Source organism: Sapajus apella, unplaced genomic scaffold (assembly GCF_009761245.1).
Source record: "Sapajus apella isolate SASKATOON/1434 unplaced genomic scaffold, GSC_monkey_1.0 scaffold1814, whole genome shotgun sequence".
In the NCBI taxonomy this organism is placed as follows: Eukaryota; Metazoa; Chordata; class Mammalia; order Primates; family Cebidae; genus Sapajus; species Sapajus apella.
In genome coordinates this window covers 1-7,687 of record NW_022438740.1, presented here as the reverse complement: position 1 = coordinate 7,687, position 7,687 = coordinate 1, and the positions used below count along the sequence as shown (strand labels likewise).

Sequence of the window (7,687 nt, the reverse complement as noted above, 5' to 3'; positions counted from 1 at the left end):
AAGTTGGGTTGAACTGAACGTATTGTGGCCAAGGGAATGGAGGCTTTTGGCCCATGGTAGACACCAGAGAGGGTGAGATTCTAGAACTTTTCCATACTTTACCACCCACTACTTGCTCCTGATTATTCAGCGTTACCTGGGGGCACGTGGCTCCTCTATTTTCTCAGCCTCTGCGACGTGAACATCTTCTTCCTCATCTTGGTCATTTTCTGCAAGTACAGATGTGTTCGTTCAGATACTTCCTGTTTCACACTCTGCAAGCACAGTCAGCCCAATGTGCACAGGGACATGGATGTCTGTGTGTGGGTCCCTGTTCTACCGAAAGCTCTCATGGTTTCTCTTTAACAAAACGCCCTGGCATGGTTTCCTGATCCACCAAGCAATGTGTTTCTGGTCCGGAGGCTCACCGTCAAGATGAGGCCAAATGTTGACAAGACCTTCTGCTCCCACATCACTGGAGGCTTGCACAGCCTCTCTCTGGACTTTGGCAGCTGTCTCCCCCATCCTGACACAGATCTGACGCCCAGGGACAGGCTTGCTGTCCTGTCACAGTTCACATTTACAACCTATTTCTTTCTCTTAGGAGAGGACAAACAAACTCGTCCCACAATTCTCTGCACCAGTACTAGGGCACTCCCTGCTCTTCATGGGGCCACTTACACATATCACAGGTTCTATTAGGAGCAGGGTCCCCTTGGAGCTCCTCACAGGAGGTACTGTGTGCTATCATCGTGTTTCCCCCAGCGTCCCTAGAAAACAGCTTTGCCCACTGGGCCTCAGCAGAAACTGGAACTGAATAGAAGTTCAGTAGCCTCAGACATTTAGACCAACAGGCTGGATGCTACTTGTCTGCAGGATCTTATACGGTACGGAGAGGATTCCTGTAAACATGGATTTAGCCTCTTGCTGAGAAAAACAGATGGTTCTCTGCCTGTGTCAGAAATCAATAGCTGGGATTGTAACCCCAGTCCCACACCCACCTTACTGCAGATGTGGAAAAGTTGCTAAATACTTTGGCCTCTGTCTTCCATTCTAACTGCATGTTAAAATACTAATTGCTATTCTCTATAAGTATGGGAAGGATGAAATTAATTTTGATGAAGAGAGAGGTTAGTTTCTCGAGACAAGACAGGACCTCATTCATCAGTTTCGTGGTGGTTGGTCAACCTGTAGAACTTACTGTATGTCCTCAGCTGGTAGTTCAGGGAACAGGCCACCTCACTCATAGGACATCTATTTTTGCTAACTTCGACATTTGGTCTGTTATCTTCCTGCTGGGAGCAGGATTTCTCAATGCGTTCTGGAATGTTCACCTCTGTGTTTTTTCTGGAAGGAGGCCTGCCAGATGCCACCTTGCTGATGTTTGGGGGAGAACACAGAAAGCCAGGGACTGGGGAGAAGAAACCCAAACACATGATGGGTTAGAAACTAGTGATGTCAAATTGGTTTAATCGGGACTGAGGATGTCACTGACAGCCTCGCCTATTGATTTGAAGATGTCGTTTCCCTGCTTTTCCTCTTTTCATCTCCACCCTTGAGCTCCTTAACGTCAACTTGTCTTAGCTACTCAGTCACCTTGAAACCTGGAAATAAACACTTCTAACTTTATCTTGCTTATAAGTTCTGTAGGATCTTACATGGTAGAGAGGATTCCTGTCAACATGATTTCGCCTCTTGCTGAGAAAAACAGGTGGTTCTGTGCCTGTGTCAGGAATCAATGGCTGAGATATTAACACTAGTCCCACACCGGCCTTACTGCAGGTGTGAAAACTTGATAAATACTTTGGTCTCTGTCTGCCGTCTTTAACAAAATGCTAAAATACCCATTGCTATATTCCTAGAAGCATGGGAAGGATGAAATTAACTTTGAAGAAGAGAGAGTATGGTTTCTCAGAGACAAGTAGGACATCGTTCAGCACTTTTGTGACAGTGAACCTATAGAGCTTACCTTCTGTCTTCAGCCGGCAGCCCAGGTAGTAGGCCACTTGACTCATAAGAAGTTTATTTTTGCTGTCTCTGCATTTCTGTTCTTTATCATGATCTTTTCGATCTTCTGTAAACAAATTCAGAAGAGCAGGTCATATTAAGCAAATCACACTTCACACAAGACCAAATCAGTGTCCAGTCATAGCACAAGGATGTAAAATATTCTGAGTGTAGGAACGTGATATTATGATGGGAATGTTCTACCGGGCCCTAGACTAAGTCGCCCTAGAAGTAGATGAGCCTGCTTTTCAGATGCATGGGACAAACTCTTAATCACGTATCCTCTGATCAAATTAAAACTTTTTCCCCAAAATCTTCCAAAAATTGCCCTACTTTCCAGAAGCGTTGCTGCAATACTGATTTATCTCATCATATATCATGGTCAATGAATGGTTATAGAAATTTATATAGGAGACTGGGCCGATGGATAAATTCTAACAACCTTAAAAAAGAATCTGTGGAGCAGGCATGGTGGCTCATGCCTAGAATCCCAGCACTTTAGGAGGCCCAAGCAGGCAGATCACTTGACCTCAGGAATTCAAGACTAACCTGGCCAACATGGTGAAACCCTGCCTCTACTAAATATACAAAAATTAGCCAAGTGTTGTGGTACCCACCAGGGATCCCAGCTAATTGGGAGGCTGAGGCAACAGCACCAGGGTACTTCCTGCTCTTGATGGTGCCACTTACACATACCGCAGGTCCTATTAGGAGCAGGGTCCCCTTTAAGCTCCCCACAGCGGGTGCTGTGTGCTATCACCGTGTTTCCCCAGTGTCCCCAGAACACAGCTTTGCCTACTGGGGCTCAGAAAACCAGAACCAAATGGAAGTTCAGTAGCCTCAGACATTTAGACCAACAGACTGGATGCTACTTGTCTGCACAATCTTACACGGTACAGAGAGGATTCCTGTAAACATGGATTTAGCCTCTTGCTGAGAAAAACAGGTGGTTCTCTGCCTGTGTCAGAAATCAACAGCTGGGATTGTAACCTCAGTCCCTCACCCACCTTACTGCAGATGTGGAAAAGTTGCTAAATACTTTGGCCTCTGTCTTCCATCTTTAACAAAATAATAAAACACTCATTTCTATTTTCTACAAGTATGGGAAGGATGAAATTAATTTTGATGTAGAGACTGGTTAGTTTCTCGAGACAAGACAGGACATCACTCATCAGTTTCGTGGTGGTCAACCTATAGAACTTACTGTATGTCTTCAGCTGGTAGTTCAGGAAGTAGGCCACCTGGCTCAGAAGAAGTCTATTTTTGCTGGCTGCGAAATTCGGTTTGGTCTCTTCCTGCTGGGAGTAGGAATTGTCGATAGTATGTGGAAAGTTCACCTCTGTGGTTTTCGTGGAACAAGTCCTGCCAGATGCCGACATGCTGACATTTGGGACACCACAGGTACAGCCAGGGACTGGGGAGAAGAAATCCAAACACATGATGGGTTAAAAACTGGAAATCAAATAGGTTTAATCAGGACTGGGGGATGTCAACAACTCAAATTCTTAACTTACTGTTGAGAAAAACTTGATCCTCACAGCACTTTAGGGTCCTTAACCGCAAAAACAAGGTTCGCAATGCTTCAGCTGAGAGCCGAAGGTGCTGCCTGTAGCTCAGACTCTGACAAGAGTGTGGGAGATACTGGCCAGAGTCCCAGGTAACGGCCTGCTGTTGCAATAACAGAATTAGAAGCTGGGCGTGTCATGGAATCTTAGGAGCCCTTCATTCCAATTGCCCAGATTTGCCAAACCCAGGCCTCCTGGTCTTACCTGAGGTCACAACCGATGGGGACCGTTCCTCTATCAGCCACTCTCAGTATTTGTGTACCCTTGTGACAATGCCACAGTCCCATCTCAGTCCCAGTATATCTAAGCATGTGCCTCACTTTTCATCTCTTATGTGTATAAAATCATCAAGGCAGAAACAGTTTCCCAACATGTGATATTTTCTTAATGCTAGTCATGAAGTCAGTCACCCCTCCTTCTCATGTGTTAAAACAGAATTGAAGGCTTCTCCACAAGTTTAACATATCAACCTATTACACTGCCATGATATCCTCTGACTCTTCTGCAGTTTTGTCTGTGTCCACTAGAAAGTGAATAATTCATTTTTTAAAAATGTTTTCTTTCCTGGCTCAATATCCTTCTTGCTGCATCCCATGGTTATGCTGATTTATATTTTCTTCCTGGCAGATATCACTACACTGATATTTGTGGCAGAAGAGACTTTTCATTACACTTAAGACCAGTTTGATGTCCCTATATCCAAAGCTTCCTCTATATGGGATGATTTGTTTTTTAATGTGACTGAACACTACATCTCATTCTTGTCACTTAAGGATGACATTCTAGTCCCAGAAGAGCTCTTTTCAAGGTGGCAAGTCATCAAAACCATTTCTATAGAGATCTCCTGAAGGTGTATGTGACCATCTATCTTGGGAAGTCTGGTAAACCTGATATGATTTTGTTGTTTTCATTTCGTTTGTCCATATATTGAAAATAACAGGACCATGAGCGGTCCTTATGGAATACTGTTTGAGAGATATTTTTCTGAGTTGGTCTAACGCCGTTGAGGTGTGGTTGCATCCCACTAAGCAAACACCGTAAGATCAAGGTGATGGTCAGGGGAGGTTGTGGTCCTCCGTGTTGCTGTGCAGTAGGAGGTGAATTTGAGATGACAGGAACTAGTAGGGAAGAGCGATCCCCTGAACCACCTCCTCACTTTCTCAGCTTTCATCGCCACCCAGGTTTTGTGAGCCTGGGACTTGGGAGACTGTTCTGTAGCCCAGGTCTCCTGTGTTTGGCTGCTTCCTGGGCTTGCCTGAGTTGAGGGTGCAATGGGTGTGACCCTGGGCTGCCCAGCATTCATGTGGAAGTGAAGCAAGGAGGACTGGATCAATCCCATTGGAAAGCGTGCCTCTCTACAGCCCCCATCATCCTCCAGCAACACCGTAAGCATACGGCTTTGATATACATCAAAGGCTTTATGTATATACATGTTCTGGGGTCTGGGAGGCCTGACATTCTGTGGCAGAAGGAAAATCTGTCAGGTTTCTTCACTATAAAAATGATGAAACTGCAGGTTCACAAAGTTATGTGGCTTACTTCAGGTCACACAGGGATGGGCTTTGAGCACTGCCAATAAAAGCAATCACAACAATTATTCCATAATTATTCATAGGGTCCATGTCATTCAGAAAGTATTCATACAATTATTCAGTAATTATTTGTTGATCAATTTGCACCAGGAATTTTCCTCAAAACTGTGCACATATTTGGACAGCATATCTTCATCATCATCCTCAAGGTAATAATACTGTTATCCTAAGAATCAGGTAAGAAACCTGAACAAGAGGGCTAGCAAATCATGAATTTGGCCAGATTTCCAGTTTTTGGTTTCTGTGATGCTGGATGAACGACCAGAAGGAGTCACAGGAAGAGTATTCATTCCTGTGCTATCGTCCAGGACAGAGGTGTGCCCTCCTAGTATATTGGGACCAAAATTCAGAAGTGTCTCCAACCTTGCTTTAACAGCATGGAAAATAACCTCTATTTTCCATTAGACCTGGAATTTCCCTGGACCTTTGGAATATACAAGAGAAGTATGAGACTTGGGCCTTCCCTTGACTGTATTTAATTCTCTCTTCTATGGAATGCCAATGATTCTAAGACTGTTGCTTTTCTTTCTTTCTTTCTTTTTTATTTTGAGACAGAGTCTTGCTGTCACCAGGCTGAAATGCAGTGGTGCAATCTCGGTTCACTGCAACCTCTGTCTCCCGGATGCAAGCGATTCTCCTGTCTCAGTCTCCCGAGTAGCTGGGACTACAGGCATGTGCCACCACACCTGGCTAGTTTTTGTGATTTTAGTAGAGACAGGGTTTCATCATGTTGGCCAGGATGGTCTCGGTATCTTGACCTCATGATCCGCCCACCTCGGCCTCCTCAAGTGCTGGGACGACAGATGCAAGCCACCATACCCGGCCGACTCTTTCCTTCTTATGTCCACAATACATGTTTTATGAAGAAGATTTTACTAATAGCTCTATTTAGAAAGAATAAATATGAGCTATAGTTTAGGTTTTATGCCCTGGACTTGCTATTTTTATGATTTCTGTTTTAAGATTAAATTCTCACTTAAATAGAAAAATACTTATTGCTTATGAAAGCAAACTAGTTATTGGTTTGAGTTTTTGAGACTGAAGCACACACTTTTGACTTTATCTTTGTCTGTCCCCATCAGTGCCACTCACTGTCTCCCAGTATGACCTGGCCATGCCCCTGCACTTACCCTCGTCCTGCTCAACCATCTCCACGCACTGTCCAATTCCATCAGTGATTCAGGCTCCTCCCAAGGCTCCCTGAAATGGGTACAGGTCTTGGGACATCAGACACATTCCAGGCACAAAAGCAGCCCATACTGTAAAGCAGGCAGCTGAGTTCCCTCTTCCCTGAAGTTGGCAGTGATGTCCTAGGACAGGAAGAAACACTTTCCCTTGTTAGGGGGCTGTTCTTCATGTCTCAGGGCCTCTGATCTAATGAACACAACTGTCCTGAATGTGAACGAACTTGCTAAATTCCTGGTTTCTTGCTAGGTGGCTAGAACACATTTATAAGACTTCCTTACTTACCCATGTTTGCTGAAGTCTGAATTCTTACCAGTATGATTCTTTTTCTTGTAAGGGGTACCTTAGGGAAGATTGGCCCCATTGCCATGCAAAGAGAGGTAAAGTGAATTTCTACTCAAAGCAACCTTGAATTTGAAACCAGGTCTTCCACTGTTTCAAAGCTGGCCTGTAGGTCCAACTGTGCACATATTTTGACATCATATCTTCATCAGAATCCTCAGGCATGTGTCCTCAAGGGCTTGTGTGTCTGCTCTACTCAGGATAAAGTTATTTCTCATTATGGTAAGTTATAATTAACTTACCGGAATATAATTCATTATCAAGATTAAGTTATTTATCATTATGGCAAGGACACATTTAGAAGACTTATTAAATTTCCTTCTTTATTTCCCCAGCTGGAAACAGTCTATAGCTACTGATATCATCAGTGTCCTCTGAATACCTTGTCTGTGTTAACAGCTTTGACTCAACATGGAGCTGAGGTGTTGGTGTACTGTATTGCAAGATGCTGAAATATGGCTGAAGTCCAGGGTCACTGGCCCAGGACAGCCACTGAGGTCATCGCATGAGGCATGGGCCACTGGTTCCAATGAACCCACCATCACTACACTTATGAATCACCAGTCACTAGGTTGAGAATTCTGTGAAAGCTGGGAATCCTATTTTACTCACCTTTGTGGTCATGGTCCTTAGCTAAGGGCCCAGCAGAGAGGGGCCTTTCAGCAGTCTTCAGCCATGATTGAATAAAATGGATTACAAACCTCCAACTCTATCACCTACATTTCTGACCCCACTGTCTTGTAAGGGTTGCTTTCTCTCACAATGCTGCAAATCCCCTTCCCTACAGAGGCGCTTGCCCTACACCACCCCTGCCCCAGCATCCTCTCCTGTGGGAGCTTCAAGGAAGACTTGCCTATCCTGAAAATGTTCTTTTATGCTTCCCCATCATTAGGAGCACCTAATGATTTGACACACCCTCCCATCCTCCGTGCTGCCACAACACCTCAGTTGGGTAGAACTACCGTATCTTGTTGAAATGATCTGTTTGTGTTCTTCCACTCACTGCCTTGAGATTCT

The 7,687-nt window shown here is 44.4% G+C and overlaps 1 long non-coding RNA gene across 1 annotated transcript in view; it reads right to left on the bottom strand.

Moving 5' to 3' along the window:
• The window catches only part of LOC116546994, a 5,186-nt gene extending 4,859 nt beyond the window's left edge, over window positions 1-327 (bottom strand). Inside the window, exon 1 of the long non-coding RNA XR_004266903.1 lies at window positions 137-327. This is a non-coding gene — a long non-coding RNA (uncharacterized LOC116546994). The remainder of the gene's footprint in view (window positions 1-136) is intronic.
• Between the last annotated feature and the right edge of the window lie 7,360 nt (window positions 328-7,687).